This window comes from Natator depressus, chromosome 17 (assembly GCF_965152275.1).
Source record: "Natator depressus isolate rNatDep1 chromosome 17, rNatDep2.hap1, whole genome shotgun sequence".
Classification (NCBI taxonomy): Eukaryota; Metazoa; Chordata; order Testudines; family Cheloniidae; genus Natator; species Natator depressus.
Window position 1 is genome coordinate 6,262,388 of NC_134250.1, and position 26,257 is coordinate 6,288,644.

General features: G+C 39.3%; 1 protein-coding gene and 1 long non-coding RNA gene across 10 annotated transcripts in view; one reads left to right on the forward strand and one right to left on the reverse strand.

The window, feature by feature from the left end:
* The window catches only part of BCAS3 (BCAS3 microtubule associated cell migration factor), a 489,647-nt gene that overhangs the window by 109,371 nt on the left and 354,019 nt on the right, over positions 1–26,257 (reverse strand). The window lies entirely within an intron of this gene.
* Positions 1–26,257, forward strand: part of LOC142000533 (uncharacterized) — a 69,436-nt gene that overhangs the window by 39,160 nt on the left and 4,019 nt on the right. Inside the window, exons 2-3 of the long non-coding RNA XR_012642269.1 lie at positions 17,454–17,548; positions 21,676–21,746. This is a non-coding gene — a long non-coding RNA (uncharacterized LOC142000533). The remainder of the gene's footprint in view (positions 1–17,453; positions 17,549–21,675; positions 21,747–26,257) is intronic.

The following is a 26,257-nucleotide window of genomic DNA, read 5'->3' on the forward strand; positions in this document are numbered from 1 at the left end:
AATATGAATTGTACCTAAGAACCATGGTATTTTCTCCTTTTGCAGTATTTTTGCTGTACACGGTAGATTTAATTCTTTCCTGCAAGTACTTGTGTGTACATTACATACATATGTGTTATGCATATAAATATATGCTATATGAACAAGATCCTGTAAAGGATCTGGCCCTCCATCTCTGTATAAAAGAATGATTTAAACGAGTTTCATGGTGCTTGTGAATTGATAGCCCTTACTTAGACAAAGGGACCAGTAAGTCTGCAGTTCCAAATCCTCCAGACTGGAAGGAGGTAAAGATTGCCTCTGTTTACTGCTGTTGCATTGCATTTTAGCAGAGACTTTTGGGATCCTACAAACAAAATTTTTAATTTTCAGCAAAGCCTTTGCAGGTCACTGTTAAAGTCTCCTGGACTTGGCTGTAAGGCCCTTTCATCCCCAGACAAGAGTTATTTGGATAGGCTTGTTTAGCCTAACCAAGAGAAGGCTGAGGGGAGATATGATTGCTCTCTATGAATATAATCGGAGGGATAAATACCAGGGAGGGAGAGGAATTATTTAAGCTCAGTACCAATGTGGACACAAGAACAAATGGATATAAACTGGCCATCAGGAAGTTTAGACTTGAAATTAGACGAAGGTTTCTAACCATCAGAGGAGTGAAGTTCTGGAACAGCCTTCCAAGGGGAGCAGTGGGGGCAAAAGACATATCTGGTTTCAAGACTAAGCTTGATAAGTTTATGGAGGGGACGGTATGATGGGACAGCCTAATTCTGGCAACTAATTGATCTTTGACTATTAGTGGTAAATATGCCCAATGGCCTGTGAAGAGTTGTTAGATGGGGTGGGATCTGAGTTACTACAGAGAATTCTTTCCTGGGTGTCTGGCTGGTGAGTCTTGCCCACATGCTCACAGTTTAGCTGATCGCCATATTTGGGGTCAGGAAGGAATTTTCCTCCAGGGCAGATGCCCTGGAGGCTTTTCGCCTTCCTCTGCAGTGTGGGGCACAGGTCACTTGCTGGAGGATTCTCTGCACCTTGAAGTCTTTAAATCATGATTTGAGGACTTCAATAGCTCAGACATAGGTTAGGGGTTTATTACAGGAGTGGGTGGGTGAGATTCTGTGGCCTGCGTTGTGCAGGAGGTTGGACTAGATGATCATAACGGTCCCTTCTGACCTTAAAGTCTGTGTGTGCTTGCACCTGCATGGCCAGAAACCGTCCAATGGTGTCTAATACTCTGATACTGGCTTAGCACTTCTAATCAGAAAGCTAATGTATAAAACTCAAATGTTTTGCTTAGCTAGTACAGTGTATCTTCTGAATCAGGCCACAAACTGGCTTACAACTAAACTTCCAGTGTCACAAACAACACCATGTTTTGGATGAGACGGATGCCACACATAGTAGGCTCTGAAATACCAACAGTAATTCTAACCTCTATTTACAATTTGACTGCATGATTTATTCAGGGCAAGAAATGCTTTGAACTTCTAAATAGCTGGGTTGAACAAAATGGAGGAAATTTTCCCTCTGAATTTTCAACAGTTTATAGGCCACTCGGTTTAGCATTCATGTTTCTTCATTAGCTGCAGAGGAGAGGCTGCCCAAGGACATTGTTTATTAAAGCCTTTTGTTCAATTTACAAATGGAAACAAATAATTGGGAAGACATTTGCAGCGATGGAAAAAACGTGTTTACAAAGCTGAATAAAATACAGACTAAATACACTTGGATGACACTAGATCAAAACACATGTGTTTCTAACATAGCATAAAGGATGGTCAGCACCAGGAGCACCGAAGGAACGTGGCCACTATGAGTCATGTTTCTTATAACAATCGAGTCACTTCAAAGGTTTTGGAATGGTTATATACACAGAGCCATGACATGCAAGAGTTTTGCATTTACATCCACCAGTGCCATCACAGGTGATCAGTCTCGGGACTATCCACCTACTCCTTCCTCAAGAGGAAGGGAGAAAAAAAATGCATAAACCACACCTAATATCCCTTGAGGGATATTCCTTTCTAACCCTAAACTTGGTCATAAGTTCAGCTCTATGCATGTGATCCCACATACAAGCATCTGATCCCACATACAAGCATCTGATCAAAATCAGACTGAAAAGCCTTATTGGACTACTTCGTGCATCCCACCTGCTAATGCAGGATTGTTCCCTACCATAGCACATTGTTAGGTCTTAAATGTCTCATATAATGGGACCTCTGGCCTTGGAGGACTATTCCACAGTCTAATAGAACTCACTGATCAGAATGATTTTCCTGATATTTGGACTACATTTTCTCAAAAGCACAATGCTTTCTTATGAGGTTATTCAGTTCAACATCTTAAAAACTCAGAGCCTGATTTTCTTCTCATGTGGAGCTCATTGCATTGCCCACTGAGCTCTGGAGCAGCTCTTCCATTGGCACCAGATTAGGCAATTATACCAGGCGTAAATCTGCAGGAACTCCATTAAGTCATAGAATCATAGAACATCAGGGTTGGAAGGGACCTCAGGAAGTCATCTAGTCCAACCCCCTGCTCAAAGCAGGACCAATCCCCAACTAAATCATCCCCGCCAGGGCTTTGTCAAGCCTGTAGTGCCCATCTTTAAAAAAGGGAAGAAGGCAGATCCTGGGAACTACAGGCCAGTCAGCCTCACCTCCGTCCCTGGACAAATCATGGAGCAGGTCCTCAAGGAATCAATTCTGAAGCACTTAGAGGAGAGGAAAGTGATCAGGAACAGTCAGCATGGATTCACCAAGGGCAAGTCATGCCTGACTAATCTAATTGCCTTCTGTGATGAGATAACAGGCTCTGTGGATGAGGGGGAAGCAGTGGACGTGTTGTTCCTTGACATTAGCAAAGCTTTTGACACGGTCTCCCACGGTATTCTTGCCAGTAAGTTAAAGTAGTATGGGCTGTATGAATGGACTATAAGGTGGATAGAAAGCTGGCTAGACTGTCAGACTCAACGGGTAGTGATCAATGGCTCCATGTATAGTTGACAGCCGGTATCAAGTGGAGTGCCCCAAGGGTCGGTCCTCGGGCCAGTTTTGTTCAATATCTTCATTAATGATCTGGAGGATGGCGTGGATTGCACCCTCAGCAAGTTTGCAGATGACACTAAACTGGGAGGAGAGGTAGATATGCTGGAGGGTAGGGATAGGATACAGAGGGCCCTAGACAAATTAGAGGATTGGGCCAAAAGAAATCTGATAAGGTTCAACAAGGACAAGTGCAGAGTCCCATGCACCGCTACAGACTAGGGACTGAATGGCTAGGCAGCAGTTCTGCAGAAAAGGACCTAGGGGTTACAGTGGACGAGAAGTGGGATCTGAGTCAAGAGTGTGCCCTTGTTGCCAAGAAGGCCAATGGCATTTTGGGCTGTATAAGTAGGGGCATTGCCAGCAGATCGAGGGACGTGATCGTTCTCCTCTCTTCGACATTGGTGAGGCCTCATCTGGAGTACTGTGTCCAGTACTGTGTCAATGGAGTTACACGAGTGAAAAAGTTGAGTGAGAGGAAATTCGTAGAGCCCTTTGTGAATACAAAAATTTGGATCCACATCCACGATAATTAACTTGTATCAGACCCGTGATACACCACCATTTATATGTGTCCGCATCCACATCTGCACCTGCAGCAGCACCCTACCCCACTATCAGAGCCCTGCGCGGATACAAAAATTTGGATCCGCATCTGATCTGCGAGCCGCAAAGATGGTAAAAATACAACCGCATCCGCGGATGCAGATATCCGCAAACATAAAGCGGATATCCGTCCATTTGCTCTAAAAATTCGGCACCTAGTTCTGGAAAGCTATGTCAAAGGTTAGTTCCTGTACTTAAAAATATGGCCATGTGATCAACCTCCCCCTATATAACTGGAACAGGTACTTCTAACAAATGATTTCCATCCTGATTTAAAAATGGTGAGAAACAGAATGAATCAGTCAGAAATTCTTTTGCTAGCTAAGAAACTATATATAAACCCACCCAGCTATGACTGCAAAATGAATTCCATGGCCAATCCTAGCTTATGCTGTACAGAAAAGTATTTTCCTCACCTCAGAAAAATATGTTAACTAATATTATACTCAGTCAGTTGAACTCCTCTAGGGATAAAAGTCCCACTGTGCCTAACAAAACTTTGTCTTGAATCAGACCAGCGAATGTTATTTTCATACAGAGCATTTGATAGCTGATCATGCTATAAAACTATAAAATAAAAGTTGTGTTTATTGGTTGAATTAATCCTGCTGTAGCCCACAGGGCCACATAAGAACATGTGGGAGATTGGAGGGGAAGAAGGGGGATGTTGGCAATGCTGTGGGGACAGGATCAGAGAAGCTAACTCAAAGAGGGCTCTTATTACTCAGGTCTCCACTACAACCAATAACATGGTTTCTGTCAGGGTGTCAGAGAAACACAGTTTGATAAGCACAGAGAAGGAAAAATACCTCCAGCCACACTCAAACCTGTACCGAAAGGTTTACAAAAACCTAACTAAGAATTGGAGTCTAAAGCATCAGTACCCATGTTATGGCACAGAAAAAGGAAATGCAAACAGATATATGGCCTATGATACTGCAAAGCGAATTCCTTTCTACCATGTGACAATATATCATTTTGTTAAAGTGCTTTCCTGTTAAGAATAACCTGAATAAAGCATAAGAGAAAAACATTTGCTGTGAAAGGATCATGTGCTTGAAACCTAACTATTATTTTAATTCTATTTAATAACTGAGGCATATTAGGAATGTAAATACGGGCAATAGTTAACATCTGTATGCTTTACATTTTAATTTTCATATGTTTGGCATTAAAAGGCCAACATTTGCCTACCATTATCACACATTGGTACTTAAGGTGATCACTGCTTTCTCTGTACTTAGTAAGGGGTCTGTGGTGATTGTGTGGTAATGGATAGCAAATGTTTTTGGGTCAGACCCTCTATTGCCTTCCACCTCATGTAGTTAGCTACACCAGTGCAAAGTGTGTGGAAAATGATACAATTCCAATATGACTACATAGAGTGCAGGGCAACAGAAAGTCCGGCCCTATATTTTTAATGGCTTCTGTTGAAAATAGTCCTCGGGGTAGCCTTGTGAGGTAGGTGTCATCCTCATTTTACACACTGGGTAACTCGGGCACACAGGTGTAAATCTCTATTCTGTGCACAATCATTTCTGGCGTAATGCCATTTGCTCCATTCATTATCTAGTGAGGACTGTGGCCCAGAGAGACTTGTGTGGCTTTCCTAAGACTACACAGCAAGTCACTGGTAAAGCTGGCATGAGAACACGGGTGTTTCTGGTTTCCTTTCCTAAGACAGACGACACTTCTCTTTTACTTTGAGTCCCCCACAGAACCTCATGGGACAACATGCAGTACTTCCATACCCTATTTTAGCAAAATCAATGTGAGTTACATTTTTGAGGCATTTCTGAAGATCACTCCTTGTACATATACAATTGTTTTCCTTGTGGATCCAGTTAATGCACTGAACTGTGATGAGGAAAATAAGAAATTAATGAGACACAGCATATCATGTGGAATTTTGTTGTTCTTACCCTCAACGCAAATCCATCAGAATTCCATTGCCCTAATACTGAGGTAGCTCATGCAGGGGCTTTATAATTACTACTTATTATTACCATTGGATAGCACGCAGAAGCCACACTCAGGACAAGGCCCCATTGTGCCAGGCACTGTACAAATGCATAATGAAAAGACCCTTTGCCCCAAAGAGTCTACAATCTAAGCATATGATGAGAGACAACAGGTGGATAGAACAAAAAGACCTGAAAGGAGCGCAAGGTAGCAGTTAGATGGTTATGATGAGTTTAATAAGCAATGGTGACATTTATATCAGGGTTGCTAAAGCCCTTAGTTACTTATTAGAGTGATCATGTTTTAATCAACTATGATGGGACATTATAAATAGCTGTATTGTGATGAAGCTGCAAAGCTCCAAACAGGATAAGGACCATGTTGTACTAAGTGCTGTAGAAACAAAGAGTGAGACATGTTCCCTGCCCCAGAGAGTTTACCATCTAATCTAAGATACAATTTAACAAGGGAGAGCAACAAACCTGAGGATGGAAAGAGAGAGTCAGGAGAAGGGTAACAGCAATGTAATGTGCACAGACTGATCACCTTTGACTTAGCCTTCATGGAGATCATTTTTTCTTCACCAGGCTGTTTATGAGCAGTCTTTATAACACACTGGGATAGCAGACGACTAACAAAGATGGGGTTAGCAACACTTCTGCTGCGGTGTAGTAACCTTTTAACAGAAATATGAAATAATTTGATTTAATCAATCATTTTGAATGACAAAAATTAACTTGCGGGATGAAAATTAACACAGCTTTTAAAAAAAATGAATGTAAATAACACGAGTTTGGAAAACAGAGGTGGACAAAGGAAAGCAAATGCGACTAGACACCCCAAACAACCTGGTAAGGGATGATAAAAAAAATTTACAAGCTGTTTTGAGTCCTGAATAAAAAGGTTAATCAAGCCAGGCTGACTTATAAACGGGCAGGTTGCAGCATCCTGCAACAGAGACTAAGCAGAACACCTCTGCCGTCTTTACTGTATATGCAGCTTTCCCCATGTTGTAGCAACTCCAGCCTAATTTTTGATTCAACAGTTAATAATTCACGTCACATACTGTAAAGCCCTGTCGTTCATTATTTTCCTTGTGTTTGTTTGATCTTTTGCATTCTCTTAAGGCAGCAAACTGCTCATGTGCTTCAGTCTCTGACAAATTTTGGGGCAAGAGGTGAAATATCAGGAGAAAAATCAAATCAAATGGTAATGTAATATCCTAAAGGAAGATACCTCTTTCCAAGACCCAGCACACATATAGATTATTTCCATGCTGCACAGTGGGCTTTCTTGTTAATCATGATTTATGATAACATCTATGTAAGAGACCCATCAGTTAGCAAAACCATGTTACTCTGTACAAAGTGGCTTCTCAAAGTGGTACTGTGAGAAAGCTTTCTTTTCTGCAGTTGTTTTACTTTGCCTCTGAAAGCTTTCAAATTGAACGACCAAAGTTCAGCCAGCGTCTAATTTTAACCGTGAGTTCCAGGGGAGAGTAAAGCTGGTGGGAAGATTACAGAGTTTCTTGAAGCTCTGACCTACAACAGGAAGAGAGTTGTCAGCCTTCATGTCTCTCACTCTAAATCCCTAGGGAAACAACACTGGCAGAATGTTTTATAACACGTTCCCACTGTAAAATTTTGTATTTAAGAAATATGATGCTTGCTCACTTGTTTTTCTAGACCTCTATGTCAGTAAAAACAGATGACCTTAAATGAATAATTTTAGGTTTGCCTTTATATTGAAGTTTGCATATTTAGGGCTTATTGGGTTCCATTTAAAAAATGACAGAGATCTTGCATTAAACAAGAGCAATCCATGCACCCACACCTTGAAATCTTAGTAATGATTTTGCAACTTGTACTTGAACGAATGGAATCTTGGTAACAGTATTATTCTACCTCCAATTGCTAACTAAACAAAACAAGAAATCTAAACACAGAAGACTCTAGTCAGGAAACCGCCTGTATGATCCTCATAAGAGGGAGAAAAAGGTGTCCACCACAGAACAAGGGCATGATCTCTCTTCACAAGGTCATAGAATCATAGAATATCAGGGTTGGAAGGGACCTCAGGAGGTCATCTAGTCCAACCCCCTGCTCAAAGCAGGACCGATCCCCAATCAAATCATCCAGCAAGCAGCAAGAGAGATGTTAAAAATAAAACTACTGGATTGTGATATCTCAGCTGATTAAATTACATCCCATGCTCTTCCTTCTCCAAATTTTCCTTTGAGATAATGCATGGTGGTGCAGTCCAGTACCTCACTGGGTAATTAACTGTCAAAATTAATCACAGAGCAATGGGCTTCATAAAATTGTGGAGTGAAGTAGGGATGCTAACAGCAGAGAAATCAAACATTTGTATCTTGTCAGTGTAGGACTCCTTCACACCACAAAGGAGTGGAGATTAAAGCTGCAAACAATGAACAGCAGGAGAGAACATGAATGATAAATACTGGAAAATTGGAATTGTTTAGTTACAAGTTTTCAAGCACACAGGTCAGTTGTCACCTTAGAAACTACAATAGCTTGAAACATAAGAAAGGGGCATGGCTGAGCAAAGCTATTTCATTTTCTCTAGTGTTTAAACAGATCACTCAGCTCCTTCAATTCCTATAGACGGGCGCTAGCAGCAAGAGATATTGAAATTATAGCTGATGTCTAATAAGGGAGAAGAAAACTCATACCTGAAACAATGACCATAACTGTGTGCCAAAGGCAGTTGGCTGAGCCTAACAGGACTTGAATACCTATCTCCTCAAGAAGATAACACGGATTAGTTTTCCTGTGAACTTTCTACTCCCCTCCACTACGCTTGGTAATGAAAAACAGAAGTACCATTCTAATGCAGATTTAGAAATATTCAAAGTCATCCACCAATTGTAATTTTTTAGATCTCAAGATATCTGCTGCTAGACTTAAAGCGAGATGTTTGTGAGAGAGGGCTGAAGATTTTTGCACTCAATAATTAGTCTTGCTGGGTTAAGAACAAAACATCTTTTAATCAGAAACTAAATGAAAAATGTCTTGAGCTAAAAGCTAGTCCCCAACATCTGCCAGTTTAGCATAGCTTGACAAATAAAAATCAAGAGGTATAGTCTCATCTTAGGGAATTGTGCGTTCAAATCCTCATGCACGGAGATGAGAACATAAGTGTTAACATTCAGATAGTCTTCTGCTGCATGTACAAATCATTAGGATGCCTTAATGAGTTATTGTCTGAAACCAATAACAAGTTAAGCACCCTCATACACGTTCAATTTTGTACACAATTATTCAGTTCCGAATTATGACAAGCAATGTATTCCATCAGACACAGGTGTTATCAATGCATTACCTTTTAGTAATATATTACACACCTCTTCCAAGAAAGGCAAGAGTTATTAACCATTCATTTTAGCCCTTGTCTTCTCTCTTTAAATGTATTTTTAAAAAGTGGATTTAGTGCCTAGGAAAGGCAGGTACAAGTGGATCCTTCTGGTCAGAGGTAAGTATGAGAAAGTAGGTCCATCTCCGTGCCTGTTATCTTTGTAAGGGTATCAGTAAGAGGGCCAAGCGATTAACAATGAAGGAGATTTTGGTGATGTGGAACTGGATGGAGTCTACCAGCTTATTTCTTATAAGACAAAACAGCCATCAGATGGCTAACAGTGTAGAATCCAGGCCAGGTCACTATGACAGAAGGAGGATTCAAACTATGAAAGTTTGGAAGCAAAGAATTTGCCTTCAATGATCAACATATAACAGTGCATCATGAAAAAACATTTTAGAAAAATAAAAGCCTGCCGTAGTACATAATACTACTTTCACACCATAAATGCATCTAGCCAGAACATGGAGGGGTCAGAGGAATCATGGACAATATACACACTGAAGAACTATATATGATCTGAAGTACATTAATGCTGACATTTTCAAGATATGATGTAGTAATGAAAAATGAATCAGACTAAAGTGAAAAAAATCCCAACTATGCCAATGTGTTATTAAGTTAAGTAATCTAAACTGGTTAGGGCTTGATTCATCAAAGCATGTGGAAGAGGAAGTAATGTTCTTTTGGGACTCCTCACGTCTACCATTATACACATGCTTACGTACTTTGCTAAATCATGGCCTTCATGTGCTTAATGCGCTATAAGTGCAATTATTAAATTCTTGACAATATGATATTTGTCTTCAAAAGCAATGCTAACACTCCCATTTTACAGGCATTGGGATACTACAGTCATCAGCTTCAGGGATATCTAGAGTTGGCAGTATTTGTGTCAGTTTCAGAGGAGGCTGAGGAGTTTTGTGTTATTATTATTACAGAAATAAGGACTCTAGGATTCCCCAAGCTATGGTCCAGTGAGGGAAAAGCTTTCTTTGAATGTTTGGTAGGTCAGCCTGGAAAAATCCGAAAGTTTAATACTGGGCCATTAACAAAACATGAACGCAGTACCTTTCCACAACAGAACAGGCTCAAAGGAGATTTGTCATAAGAAACCAAACAGCTATAGCACAGGACTGATTCTCAAATGGACAGAAAACAGGAAACAGATGTTGACAGAACCCATCAACACTGAGTTTTTATTTAAAATCATTTTAATTGTTACTAGAAAATATTACAGCTCAATATTTTCTTCTAAGGGTGAATCCACAACATTCATTTTTGAACTTTTTCAGTGTTAGGATGAGTCTAGGTAAGATTCCTTGAGCAACGAATGGATTTTAACATGCCAGACCTTTCCAGCAACTAGATGCCATATTGGTCTGCTGGTTAAAACACTGTACTTTTTAAAAAATCTAGTCATACAGATTTGCTTGATCAAAGAGCTCAAAAAGACAAGGAAAATGATTTGGGGGGTGGAAAAAGGTAAAGGAGACAAATTCAGTCTAGAAACGAATTATTTGAGGGGTCACCTGAGAATGTACAGTAATTTTCTAAACTGATCTGACTTAAGTTAATGATCTTTTTCCCCAATCTCACAACATTTAAAAAAAGGCAACATAATGAGGATGAAGTACTGCAGGATGAATGCATAAGAATTTACATGTCACTTCACAATGTTGCCAGTGTGGCAACAGCCTACCTATTTTACTTATTGAGCACCTTTTGCGCTTTCGGTAAATTTCTTGGGATATTGTAGCCATTAATGAAGAATATATATATACATACACTTTAAAATATCAGAATAGCAGCTAGAGGCTACAACTGGGATCAAGTCTACATTGTGCTAGGCACTGTACAAATAAATAGTGAAAGATAGTCCCTTCTTCCTTACAATCTAAGTAGGCAAGACGGACAAAGGGCGGCGGGGTGGGGTAGAGTGGAGAAACAGAGGCACAGAAAGATGAAATGACTTACATAAGGTTGCACTGTAGGTCTGGGCAGAGCCAGGAAGAGAACCCAGATCCCATGACTCCCAGTCAAATGCCCTGCCCATTAGACAATACTGCCTTCTTTAAACATTTTGAAGTGGCATATATTTCCCAACACCACTCTAGTGCTTGACATGGATTGAATTTTAAAAACAAAAAACAAAACAAAAGAACATGACTTCCTCTCCTCATGTTTGGTCACCCCTTGCTTGACACCTTTACTCATGGCATTACCTTTCCATAATAGACTGTAAGATTCTTAGGACAAGGACCTTATTTTCCAGCTCTTTACAGAACCAGGCCCTGTGGAGGTGCTATATACACCCATGATAGTAATGGAGTACATTTATTTCTATGTTGCTCAATATAGAACTCTTGCAACAAAGAACAACAGAATGAATAGGACAACATTGCTTAAAAGGAGCGTGGTTTCTCTCCCTCAGATTCAGCATCAGTGAGCCCTCCTCTGTGAAAATGGCCAGTTTTGCTCTGTGGAATGGATATGGCTAAATGTGGCAAACGGACTAAACAAATGTTTGATTCCCATGCTTTTTTTTATTTATTCATTTCTATTTTAAAAAGTAACATGTTCCCTTGGCCCTGGAATGCCTGCCTCCCTCCCCTTTGGAGCCCTGGGTTATGTGAAAATGTTTGTGCCAAGCTGGTCCGTAGGCGTGGCAAAACCTCCCTGGCTCGCTTGTGACATGTTCCTGACGTACTGTGTGGTCAAGGAACCGGGACTGGGGGGCCTGAATGAGGGCCAAGCCTTGCACTTCAGCTTCCTGACCTGGCAGCCATTCAGAGAGACCCTGCTAAGTGCTATTTCCTAAATACACTAGCTTTTCATAACAATCTTACCACATTGCTTTCCTTTACAAGCTCTCTTAAAAGAGAACTGGACTCCTTCTGGTTAATCTACACAGACTGCATTTGGAAGCCATCAGAAACTGAACTCTAAACAAAACGTTATTAATGTGTTGTAATCTGCCCTCAACGTTCCAGATGAAAAGAAAATGTTTTATAGTTTTGGAGTATACGTTTTAATTGCCTTTTAAGAGTGCATATACTTTTAGTGCTCTCTGTTATAAAACTGCAGTATCTGTTTCTTGATAACTGTTGAATGATCTCAGCTATTTTTATTAGGTTTTCTCCTCCCCCGCCCCCCCCCCACTTTCTTAAACTGCCACCATTGTAATGCTCTTTCAGACCATTTCTGATATAAGGCTGGCAAACAGTTTGGGTCTAAGATAAACTCCATTATAAACATCTTCTTTACAGTCTCTACCTCATTGTTAAACACCTGGGTCCAGAAAGTCAGTTCTGTAAATGATGATAGTTTGAGGCTGCTTTATGTAAGAATCCTGTATACATCTGGCTAAAATATCTATGTTTCTTAACTGAGTTCTTAGGCGGTCTGTACTTTACCCATTGCTGGTACCCCATCCTTCTCACAGCCATCGCCATTTGGGCCAACGAAGGATTTCAGATCCCTTAGACTGGAGGGGTTGTCACTGAGAAACAGGAGCGTGCTGTAAGCACAGCACTCCCCATTCCCCACCGAAAGTGGAGAGTGAGGATTTGGGACTATGGATTGAACACAGGGAGAATCCTTAACCCAATCACACACTAGAGTTTCAGGGAGTTGAATCTGTAAGGTGCTCAGAACCCTCATTTCCCAGTGACTACACTGGGAGTTGAAGGTGCTGAGTACCTTATAAGATCGGGCCCTTAAATAATACGTCACAGGTAGATGAGAGAGGTGACAGAAAGGTAATTGGGGATGCTTTCCAGGGCCCTCTCTATTTACGAAGACACTTGCTAACATATGTAGAAATCCTAATTTATGTAAACACCTGGATTTTTTTAAAAATGTTGCTTTCACTGAATGAACTCTGAAGGACTGGATACTCAAGCTTCTGTTTGTTTAAACAAAAGTCAAGCACCTGCACAACACAATTACTAATTTAATATCAATACATATGCCAGAAAAGCACTGAGATCGCTCTACGTCTATGTTGACATATTGTAAATAGCCGCAGTTTGTTTTCCAAACGTTGAGGTTTTATCCTTTTCAATTTTCATTTCTTTTAAACGTAATTAGCTCCCTCTCAGCCCTTCAAACATTAACTCCAACCTTCCTGTCTCTGGCACTTCCCTAGTACCTTCTTGACTTGTGGGATATTTTTGCCTGATAGAGTACAGGACAGGATATTTCTCAGTTGGAACTGTGGTCATTTCATGGAGAACAATCCCTTTTCAAAGTTTTCCTCTTGTACCTAAAATATTGCAAATGGCAAAGAAAGCCTCTCTCACCCAGTTGTCTGGGAGTCATGTAATGTAAGTGAACTACAGTTTATCTGACTTTTTAATCTTCAAAATTGTTAGCACTTGTACTTTTTTATGTTGTTTTAAAAATATTTGTCAGTACATACGTACGTTTGTGAAGATTTATAGACTGGGAGCAATGAAGTCTTGTATTAATCGAGTACAGTGCGATCGTTAAGCAAAATTTTCCATTATGCTGTACATATGAACTTAGCTGAGCTCTGTACAGAACACAGAGAGAACTCCCTCCTCATGTGAAATTACTCTTGTGCCTTCCCTAAGCCAGTTTACCACATTTTAAAAAAAAATTAAGTTGGTCACTATTACTTCTGCTGAGCACTGTTCTGAATACTCTGAACTGAGATCATCTGGAACCTAGTATTGTGTTTAATGTGGACTCTGTGATTATAAATTGCTGATTTAGCTAATGTGCCGGCTGGTATTTCAGCACTGCGTGTTTATGGTAAAGAATCACTGCCCATTTTGGGCCCAATACTGCGAAGTGCCCATGACATCCACAGAAGTAACTGCAAGTCAAAGATGCTCAGCATCTCAGAGCTTCGGGTCCTGGATTACCAATAAAGTCATTTTAAAAATAACACTCATTCACCACTGCTCGCTTATCTGCAGGATTCATACCACAGCATGCTTTAATATTGATTCTATAGGGACACACGGGCCCCTACTGAACAACATACATTCCCTAATGGTAAGACACAAAAAACATTGATTCGTGAACAAAAATGGTCTAAAAATGTGGGTGTGCAAGTTCAGTGATTAACTAGGTCAATCTAACTTACTACAACTGAAACTAATACGTCAGACACAGACTCTACCACCACTACAAAAGCAATGTTTTCATGAACTGCATTTGAATAATTCCTCCAACATGTGCAAATTGTACATCAGGCACATGTTACATACACCCCCCACCCCACCCCTACCCACTTTTGGTGACCTATCATTTATGAATGTTGATGCTGAGAAAAACCCAACCCAGTTACTTATTCTGGTGTGTTCATGAGCTCCAAAATCAAGTCTGTGGTTTTCTGAAATTCCCCTTTAAGGGACTGTCTACACAAGAGAATTTTTCCCGTTACACTGGTATAATTATACTGGAATAGTTAAATCAGTATAACTATATTGGTTTAACTATATCAGTAAAACTTCCCATGTCAACACTTGTATTCTAGTATAAAAGAGTAGCTGTTGTGGTTTAGCTTAACTCCCAAGCGACATAAGGTAAACCAAAAGAAGAGGACCCACTGATATCAGAATAAAAGTTTCCACATGGGGGGGATTATACCAGTATAACTATATTGGTTTAAAGTCACACCTTAGCTTATACTGGTATACCTTTCCAATGTAGACAAGCACTAAAAGACTTCACTGACGTGTAGTAACTGGTAGAAGTGTTTTTTTTGTTTTTTTAATCAGCTGCAATGTCTTTAGGAGAATGAGAGTGATTTTCCTCATTTTAATTTATGGGGTTCTAAGCTAATAGAAGCCTTTTAAGAGGAAACATCAAGAATCTTAATATCAGTAGATTGTGCCAATTCAGTTCTTTAATTCAGTGTTATGAAACTGACGTGATTGAGGTCATATCTTCGTTGCTGAAGAAAGAACACAGCATGTGGTGACACTGCTATAACTATCAGTAGAATTTCTTCTACTCAGATACCAGTTTGGTGACCATATTATTGGATTTTGTGTTGGTGGACATATTTCAAGCTACACTTTCATCTGTGTACATCTGTATGTTGTAAGCCAAATATGGAGGAATGAGACTTGCAGTAGTTATGGGATAACTGGTTCTGTGAAAAGTTTATGATAAAATAAGACCTGGCTTAAACCTTCATTTGTCCCTTCAGTACAAACCTCTGAGGTTTGAAAAGTTCGGTAACAGTTTAAAGAATAAGACCATTGTTTGTGAACTTCTTGGGTAGGGCTGGTACAGGAAGCAGAAATACCTCAAGAAAAGCTATTCTTGAGATATTTTTGACTTTGCCAAAATCAAAAAGTGCTGGACATCTCACAAGAAACCCCGTTCTGATGAGATTTCCTAATCTGATTTATAGACCAAACAGGTTCAGAGAGAAGTTTAGACAAGCATTGGTATTAAACTTCTAAAATCTTTCTCACCTAGTTTGGGGGGAGGGAGAATGGTGTGTACACCTGCCAGAATCGAGAAATAAAAACACAAACATGGAAGTCTTAGTTCTCAAACAAGCAGAAGTATTAGTCTTTATAGCAGTTACCCCTCAGACATTGTTTCCTTTTGCTATGTTATATAGCTAGCAACAGCAGAAATCTGAAGTGGACTTTACATTTCTTTTGGGTGTTGTTGCGGATGGTTACAGTGCTTTATTTGTAATGAAAGAGGTGCCTGGGCTCAAGCAATTTTTTTACTTTCATAACTGACATGGCAAGCCCAGAGGTGCTGGGACTATGAACGGCCAAGCCCAGAGGTGCTGGCAAGCCTGGCACAAATTAAGCCCTGGATGTTTAACAAGGACTGGTATACGAAATGGAAAGATTAGGGAGAGGGTGAGGGACGGGAAAAATAGATACTACAAGGTTTGTTGTTTTTTGACTTTATAGCCCAATATGATCTTGAGCTGCCAGTTAGGTAGAGCATGTTGCTCTTGATGTTGAGCTGTTCAATAAAGTTTTACTGGCCAGCCTGAAAGGAGAAACATCTGCGAAAGTTAAGAGCAGCTGTGGTTAGTAATAAAGCAGCTGGCCTATGATCAGCTCTGCTCTCACCAGTAGGTGGTATTGTGGTCAACAGTAATTACAACAGAGAATTTCATGAGAATAAATGAATAGACAAAGAACATTCTATTTTATTTGCTATTTTTAGCTAGCTGGAAAAAAGTAAACCAGTCATGTTCTGTAGAACTCAAAACTCAGCTACGTTCATATTTTTGCATGGCAGACATTTTCTATTCAAAGACTGGAAACCTTTAAAGATAAGTATTTCTAACAATATGTCCCTGACAACTGACCTCTCCACACATTAATTCTGACTGAATAGTTCCTATAGACAACATTAGTCCTTGTTCATGGAAGAGACTATGGAGCAGCATGTCAAAGCAAATTCAAAGAATTATATGTAGCTGATCTCTAAATAGTACAGATTTATCTTTAGGCTCTCTCTGCCACCATATCTACATAGGAGATTTTACATGTAATTTTAGAAATCAAATAATGATTGAGTCTTATAATAAACCAGTATTAAGAGGCAATCATTCCTCCATGTAATTAATGATGAACATTATAAACAAGTGGATGAAATAAAATACATTGCACATGTAAAATAACTGCTTGGGAAATAACCTTTTGAGCCACTGGAAAATTACAAAGTTCAATCAACTTTATTTCTGGTACAATTAATCATCCCAAGCATGCCTCCTCCCCACTCTACCCTCATCAGAAGCCAGATGAAGAAATAAATAAAATTTGCCATGATGTGAATTCTTAACTGTGGACAGAAATAGAATATTCTTAGTACCATATTAGCACCTTCCCCCAACAGACTTCAAAAAAGCAGTCATGATTTTAAGATATAGTATATAGTTATAGGCGATATCTACTTTTAAATTAGAATGTCCTGTGCATCTTCAACAAAAGAGAACATTTTCCTTTTTCATCAAATAACAAAAATCAGTCCTTAAAAAAAAAAAAAAAGACAACATTGGGCTGTTGCCTGAAGATACAATCTTTGGACCCAATCCTGTGACCTCAACTGCTATTGCAAGATCAGATCGTTTTATGGTTGTTACTTAAAATCCAAGGCAGCTGAACGTATCCCTATTTTTGTGTGTGCACAATTTGCTATTACAAATAAAAAAAAATCGATGACTTAGGCAATCATATACCAAAACAAGCCATTTCACAGGGGTTTATAATATCCACTAAACAGTCAATAAACTAAAACACCCCAAAAATAATTCTGCTTATTACAATGCAGCTGGACTATGAACAATGAATAATTATGAGTACAGTAGCTTTTATAGTAATCACGTTTGTGCCAAAATTGTTCACAACTTTTTTTTGAATTATTATTATTAAATACCAGGCACATTTGCCAAATGTATCTTTTGTAGGAAAAATTCTAAGGATTGACTTAAAATACTTTTTACAGCAGGCTGCCTTATACTGTGCTGGAGTCAGGAGACTTCACCCAGCTCCGTGCAGAACAGTCGGAGTACAAGGATTGTGGACAGAACCTGACCCATGGTAGGCAAGTATGAATCACACGCCCTATAAGAAATCGCCTCTTTTCCTTTCCCAAGCATAACTCTAAGTGGCTGGAGAAACTTCTTCTACTCAAAAAGAAAAGGAGTACTAGTGGCACCTTAGAGACTAACCAATTTATTTGAGCATTGATCTGAGTAATTTATTTGCTCAAATAAATTGGTTAGTCTCTAAGGTGCCACTAGTACTCCTTTTCTTTTTGCGAATACAGACTAACACGGTTGCTACTCTGAAACCATTCTTCTACTCAGGGTCTCCTTTTACTTCTGATGAAATTTGGGACATGACTTGCACATTCTTTCGTCATCTCCGTGTTACTCAGTCTGAGCTTTTTAAATATTAAAGTGAATATTTCCATGAGGCAAGAAAGGAAGGAAATTATAAGGTGGGAACTATGAGCAAAAGGGGCAGAGAGACTCCTACCATGGTGAATAATTCTCATCTCACATCCTATCCTTCACTCCCTTGGCGACCTTGGGATAAATCTACCAAAGGAAGAAGGGAGAGGAGGAAAAGAAGATTAATTGTATGAGACAACAGACGAGAGAAGGGAAACACAGATTCCTGAATATGCATGTTATTTTGGTTACTGAAGGTCTCATCCAGGAGCTAAATGGTGTTGAGGAACATATTTTAAAAGCATGGTTGTTGGGCTGAAATTTAGTTTTTCGCAGAGATAATAGTTGCTTTCATTTACATGTTGACCGCATTTGTCGACTCCCTTTTGGCAGCTGAAAAGATTTTTATAACCTCCTAAGAGAGGCTATAAAATTTTAGATTCTTTCTATCAACCATTAGGCCATCATCAACCTATCTTCAATACCTAATTTGATCAGACTAACCTTCTTTCTGTTTTATTACCAATGGTATTTTCCTGATGGGTGTTGCAGGTGCTAGAGGCACGTGTACTTAGATCAGAAACCTCTTAAATCACCAGAGCACTATTTCAATCATCTCACTGTGGCATAAGGTGAGACGATTCAATGGAGAAATAAACGGCAGTGGAGAAAAGAACTCTTTTTGGCCAGACATCCGATACTGTTTCTTGAAATTAAATTCTGAGTTGCTAAGTGATCCTGCTCATCAAAAAGGCTAATCTGGGGAACCCCCACTTCTTCACTAGCCTGTTTGTCCAATGGGAAGAACTAATTGCAAGGGAGCAGGTTACATGGGGAACACAGGCCAGGGATCCGTGACTGCGAGAAGAAAGAAGGAAAACTCTTTATCTTTGTCTAATTCCCTGCACATGAGCTCTAAAAGCATCCAGTTCCTAGCTATTAATCAATCCGAAACCAGCCCGTTTCAAATTTTAGATCCAGGTGTCACCAATGTTCAGAGGTCTCCTCTAATGGTCAAGAGTTCCATGGAACGCAACTGCTGCAGAAGGTCATGGTTTCAGAAATCAAGGTGATGTCTCAGGTAGCTAGAGCCAATACCATGGAAGACTTTGAATATCAGTGTAGAGACCATGAGTTGGACTCTGTATTCAACATAGAGCCAGTGCAGAGAGCAGAGCATCAGAGTGATGAGCTTGTGGCGCCCCATATTGCTTAGCAGATTGGTGGTTGTACTCTGAACCAGTTGGAGCTTACCAGTAGGTGTGCAGCGTGAGTGTTGTTTTTAAAATAGCTACAATTCAAAAGGTCAATTGTAAAGCCATTTGATTAAAATAGTAATAAAAAAGTAAACATTAACTCACAATTTCTCCTTAGGTCTTTCTTATTTCCCAGTTGGTACTATTTCTCCCAGAATCAGTTGCACCTTATGAATCTGCAAGTTTATCTTGATTTAAAATCTTTAACTTCTCAGTTATAAATAGGAGAAAACTAATTCCCTTCCATTCAATAAAACAAAGCTCAGAACTTCTACAGTATCTTGATCCCAGCAATGACATATTATCCCCTACCACTACATGACAGAACTTTCAAAATAAAGTTCACATATTAATGTGAGGTAGTGATTATACACTCTGCATTTATAATGAAAAGTAAAGATTAATTATTAAATTCCTGGTATAACCTGGTATAACAGAGGTTAGCTAGGCCCTAAAATAATTCTAGAAAGTTTTGATTACTGAGGTCTCAGTCATTAGTACTAAAAAAATGTTTTCTTTGAATGATGCAGATGCTAAATGCTTTCATGTTATTCAAAAAAGTGCAGATAAACAGTTTGCTTATGAGCAAAAAGCCACTGGAGAGATCCTTAGTGTGTGTAAAATGGCGTAGCTCCATATAAGTTAATGAAACTATGACTTATACCAGCGAATGATCTGGTTCCCTGCTCCCATGTTTAGCTTCAGAAAAAGAACATTAATTTTCAGAACCAACAATCATGATGTTTTTTAAATGAACGAAGAGCCACATTTACTATTTATGTGAGGCATCTGTATAGGGCTTTAAGTTGACTAACCCAAAACCAACCTACTTCTGCACACTGCGCAAAATGAAAAACAAGAATGAAATGACCAAGACCACTTTTGCTAAAATCAAACCCTGACATGTCTGCACTTCCTGCACCACCTATTAATTCCAGAATCAATCCCACAACGATTGCAATGGATAACTGCAGAAACAACCAGAAAGGCTTAAGAAGAGTCCGGCTAAGGAACCTTCCTAAGACCAAAGTTTTCTGCCGGAAAAAACATTTGAGAGCTTAATAGCTGACTGACCCACTGATCACTCATATACATAGATGTAAGTCCTGGCTTCAGTGACAGAAAACATGAAGAGGAGCCATGTAAAGAAAAACAAATAATACTGTCACAATAAGAGTGAAATAAAGGTGATCAAGGGACATGATGCTCATGTTCCCTCTACTTATCTCAAACTCTGAAGGACAATCAATGCCCCCATTAGTGACATCTGTCACAGCATGTATACCAGTGTTGGCATGCAACTTGTAAGATTTAAAACAGTTTCTTTTTTTTGCCCCATGTACTACAGAACACAAACACAAACCATGTTTACAGTGGTAAAGAGGAATGGTTTTCTCAAGCAGTAACTGTAATACTTGGCACTTACATCTCTGTATTCAAAGAGTTAAGCTTGGTCCAGTAAAGATAAAAATCTCCAGTTTTATTATTTTGTAAGGCTGCCTAACAAATGAGGATCCAGCTGTAATTGTAACATTCCAAGCTCCGAAGGCGCCAAGTTTTACTAACTATAATTTAAGCTGGTCCAGTTGATGCAGTCCAAATTCTTGTTTGGATAATCAGCCTTTGTTTAAATATGTACAAAAAAAGCATAGGCCAGCATTAGCCTCTAGGCATGTCATGTGAGCTTATTACCCTGAAGCTTGCAGTAGCAGAAACTCATACACAAGAGGAGGATTATTTTGCTAGTATTACTGTTACGGTAACATATAATCAGTCCTGCTCTCCACCCCTCCCCACCGCCTTACAATTCACAAGTCTTCTTTCCAAGTTCAAATAAAGTTTAAAGGTGAAAAGGTCAAGGAAGTTTCATAGCTGGCTGTTGAAAGAGGTAGAAATAACCAGGGTCTCCAAGTTTGCATCTATTAAGGGCTCAACAATTTTATATTTTGCTGCAATTCTTAAGTGTGTGATCCCCTATGTATGATCTGTTTGGATAGAAATTAAACACTTGTTAATAATTTATAACATAATATAATTAGAAAATAATAATACATGTCACGCAACTATATTCAATACATAAAGCAACATGAGTGGCTCATTAGCCTATTTGTCAAAGCAACAATATTTTTTTAATCTCATTTCTGCTGAGGGAACAACAGTTCAAGAGCCACCCAGCTTGCTTGGAAGTAATTTCTCCATCAGCTGGGAGTGATTTCCAAATTGCTTTGCCTCACCCACATCCAAGTCATGCTGGAGTTGCTTTAAAGGCTGGCTCCGGTTTAAGTACTGACCAGGAGGTGCCAGAACAGTCACTATAAATAGAAAAAGACGAGGTACGGCCAGGGGGATAAAGTCTTGATGCAAACAGAACGTGGATCCCACAGTAACGTGCTGCACATCGTTAACTCTAAATCTTAGGTTTGAAAGTACAGTGCCAATACAAGGTCCACAAAAATGGCAGTCAAAATGAGCCATTTAACAAACAGCAAATTCTACGCTATTTATATATTTGCAGACATACCCTCTCGGCTCATTAGAGATCGTAAGCCAAGAAGGAAGCTCAGTAGGTGGTGCTCTGCCCTCTAAGTAAGTACCAAGGAGCCACAGAAGGTCCCATTTTTCTTCTGAGATGTGAAGTCGAAAAGTATGTATGCCATTGGCCTCTTCAGGGAGAGAAGGTGTTATGCCTAGCAGGGCTAGGCCAAATTCCAAGTTGGGTAATTACATCACTTGGTCTATGATAAAATTCCCCTGTAGTCCCCTGGATATATACAATGGCTCTGAATCATTGATTAATCTTTCTGTAAGAGGTGGCCGTATTTCTGTTGAGTAAAGCGATTCCGACTGTATATATTAGACCAGATTCTCAAATGGTGAAAACTGTCCTAGCTCCACTGAAGTCATGAAGCAGTGCCAATTTACATCAGCTGGAGAATCTACTCCATTATCTTTATACAGCACTCATTCATTATTCATAGCTTCGAAGGCCAGAAGGAACCATTGTGATCATTTAGTTGACCTCCAGTATAATACACGCCACACAACTTCCCCCAAATAATTCCTAAAGCATGTCTTTTAGAAGAAAAAAATCCAATCCTGATTTTAAAATGGTCACTGATGGAGAATCCACCATGACCATTGGTAAATTGTCCCAAGGGTTAATTACCCTTACTGCTAATCAAGTCACCCCTTAACCTTCTCTCTGTTAAGCTAAATAGATTGAACTCTTTGAGTCTATCACGATAAGGCATGTTTTCTAATTCTTTATTCATTCTCATGGCTCTTCTCTGAACTCTTTCCAATTTATCAACATTCTTCTCTAATTATGGGCACAGAATTGGACACAGTATTCCAGCAGCTAGTGACAACTATAGAGGTAAAATAACCTCTTGACTCCTACTTGAGATTCTCTTGTTTCTGCATGCCAGAACTGCAATATCATTTAGAAGCTAACAGCTCGGACACTCCTTGACACCAAGGCAATTCTGTTGTGGGCAGTGGCCTAACTTTTATAATATCTCCCCTAGATGCTCAGTCCCATGTTTAACGTTAGATTTTCATTGAATCATAGAACTGGAAGGGACCTTGAGAGGTCATCTAGTCCAGTCCCCTGCACTCAAGGCAGGACTAAGTATTTATTTTTCACTTGTTTCATATCAATTACTAATTATTTTAAAAGGTCAGATTTAAATAGAAAAAACAAGGAAGGGCAGATTAAGATGAAATTTGGACTTAATTCATCCTTTTCAAATTCCTTGTAGCAGATCATCAGCTGGGGTAAGTTGTCATTGTTATATATACAGTAATGACAGGTTTCAGAGTAGCAGCCGTGTTAGTCTGTATTCACAAAAAGAAAAGGAGTACTTGTGGCACCTTAGAGACTAACCAATTTATTTGAGCACAAGCTTTCGTGAGCTACAGCTCACTTCATCGGATGCATCCAAAGAAGTGAGCGGTAGCTCACAAAAGCTTATGCTCAAATAAATTTGCTAGTCTCTAAGGTGCCACATATACAGTAATAACAGTTTAAACCAGCTGAGGATCTGCTCTCTTATGCTTCTCATAAACTTGTTCTCGCATATATAACTGATCTCTTTTCTTCTCACTTGTTGCCTGTGCGTCTTGTCTACCTGTTCCTTTCATTTCCCTGTCCTCTCTTCCCTTTGTACCTTCTCTCATTCTGCCCCTAGCTTGGAACAGTTTCCAACTATTTCCCCTACAGTCCAACTTTGTCCAAAAATCCTTCATCCTTTTACTTCTCACCTATCATCTCCCCTTGTCCTTTCTTCCCTGAATTGTTGCTCCACGTTTTGCTCATGTGCCTGGTCTTTGTAAATCTTTGTAAGACTTTTAAGGCAGGGAATGTGTGACTTGAAATAACAATACATACATTTAACAACGTACGTGATTACCAAATTTAAACATTCATTACTTTAAAGCTACAGCTTATCGATAGTTCAAGCTAAGAAGTTTGTTAACTTTGTTAACTTGAGGGCTAAGCTGAACAGATCTTCAGCCCTTGTCTGACAGAGTGATCAAGTCTTTAAAAAAAAAATTGAAATAATTGTGGGTGGGGGATGAGCTGAAAAAAAGTACTACTTTCCTAATCTCTACCCAAAACCTAAATCACCAAAAGGAGATTTTATTCTGGGTAGATTGTACAGCTCTTCATAACATAATAATCATCCCTCTTCTTTCTTGCATTGTTGGATCACTAGTAAAATAATTAATTTTTTAAAATAAACAGGTTTCAGAGTAACAGCCGTGTTAGTCTATATTCGCAAAAAGAAAAGGAGTACTTGTGGCACCTTAGAGACTAACCAATTTATTTGAGCATAAGCTTTCGTGAGCTACAGCTCATTTCATCGGATGCATACTGTAGAAAGTATAGAAGATCTTATTATATACACACAAAAAAGCATGAAAAAATACCTCCTCCCACCCCACTCTCCTGCTGGTAATAGCTTATCTAAAGTGATCACTCTCCTTACAATGTGTATGATAATCAAGTTGGGCCATTTCCAGCACAAATCCAGGTTTTCTCACCCCCCCACCACCACACAAACTCACTCTCCTGCTGGTAATAGCTTATCTAAAGTGACCACTCTCCTTACAATGTGTATGGTAATCAAGGTGGGCCATTTCCAGCACAAATCCAGGTTTTCTCACACCCCCCCCCACCACACAAACTCACTCTCCTGCTGGTAATAGCTTATCCAAAGTGACCACTCTCCTTACATTGTGTATGATAATCAAGGTGGGCCATTTCCAGCACAAATCCACCAGCACATCTCCAGCACAGGGAAATCTTTAAGCAATGTGGGTGCTGCCATAGCAGCTCCAACATCACCTTTTTCCTAGGGCCTTGCTTACATGGGGCAATTTACCAATACAGTTGTAGTGGAATAAACTGTACCACAATAATTATGCTGATATAACTCACCTGAGTGGACACACTAATCCAGAATAAAAGTGACTTTATTCCAGAATAATTATTCTGTTATAGATTTGCCGGTCAATTTCCCTGTGTAGACATGTGCAACACTCAGAATAAGGGGTGCGGTGGCCTTAGGTCCCAGGGCAACTGGCATAACGTAGAGCAGCATGCAGGAGTTTCTATATTTTGTTCGGGGCCTGGACTACTATCCGATGACTCCAGGATACACAGAATGCCAGAATGATTTTAAAGCTACATTTGCAGACATACATCACTGCTGAGCTGCACTGGGGATGTTAATAGGCTGGGCCCCAGGATCTGGCTCTGTATCATCTTACAATGCAGGAAGTAACAGTCTAGGTATTAGAGTACAGCCATATAGGCAGGGACTCCATATTTATCTCTAAAATGTCATGCTAATTCTTGGAATTACATAGATAAAAATATTATTATTTACATATTGACAAATATTTCTTTTCATTCAGTAGGATGTTTTAAGAGTCAAGATCTGTATCTGTCTAACAAGACAGCATATAACACAGGATTATTTTTGGTAAATATCTGGCTGGTCAACAAAGATTTAAAAATGCCAGCTTTATTAGGCTCCTCATTTCATGGAAAGATATTTTATCAATCATCCCCACAGCAAAACAAAACAAAACAAAACACCCCTGGATTATCAGGATACTTCAAAATCCCACCATCACTGACAAAGTAGGATACATAAGCAAAGGACAGCAGTAGACACTTAATACAATGTAACTGATGTTGACTGAAGTTCAACACCACCAAATCTGCACCTAAGAGACTTCAACAGACATATTAGAACTGCATGGAGTTTGCTCTGAAATGACATAGTGTAGATAGAAAAGGAGTACTTGTGGCACCTTAGAGACTAACCAATTTATTTGAGCATAAGCTTTCGTGAGCTACAGCTCACTTCATCGGATGTTCATCGTTGCATCCGATGAAGTGAGCTGTAGCTCACGAAAGCTTATGCTCAAATAAACTGGTTAGCTTCTAAGGTGCCACAAGTACTCCTTTTCTTTTTGCGAATACAGACTAACACGGCTGTTACTCTGAAACCTGTCATAGTGTAGATAGAAACTTTAATGATACATGCTTTAAGCCACAGGTAAAATATATTATGCCTAAATATATTGACAATTTTCTGTATCACTTTTCTTTTTACTTTATAAATGGCAGTACTGTACATTATAAACCACAATTACAAATGTCATCTCGTGCAAATATTTAACTCATATAAAAGTGCAAGTAACAGCCATTTAGCTTTCCAGCAAAGAAATAAGCCCAAAACTGCTAATGGACATCTAGGGCAGTAAAATCACTTCTGCAAAATCCATTAGTCATTAAAAGTTCTGTCGGGCTCAGTTTTTACAGCAAAACCTGTAAAAACTCAATATCTGATTTCTCTACTGGGACACTGAGGTGCGAAGATCCAAATAATGCTGGAACTGAATTTGTATATTTGAACCATCTGAACTCAGTCTGCCCTTCAAAAATTATTTTACCACTAACTTTTACAGGGTTCTAGACTACTGTACTACAAAAATAAAAAAACATTAAAACAATTAAAAATACAACCAACTTTACAACCCTTCCACTGGAATTGGTCTTATTTGTTCAAAAAGAGGAACAG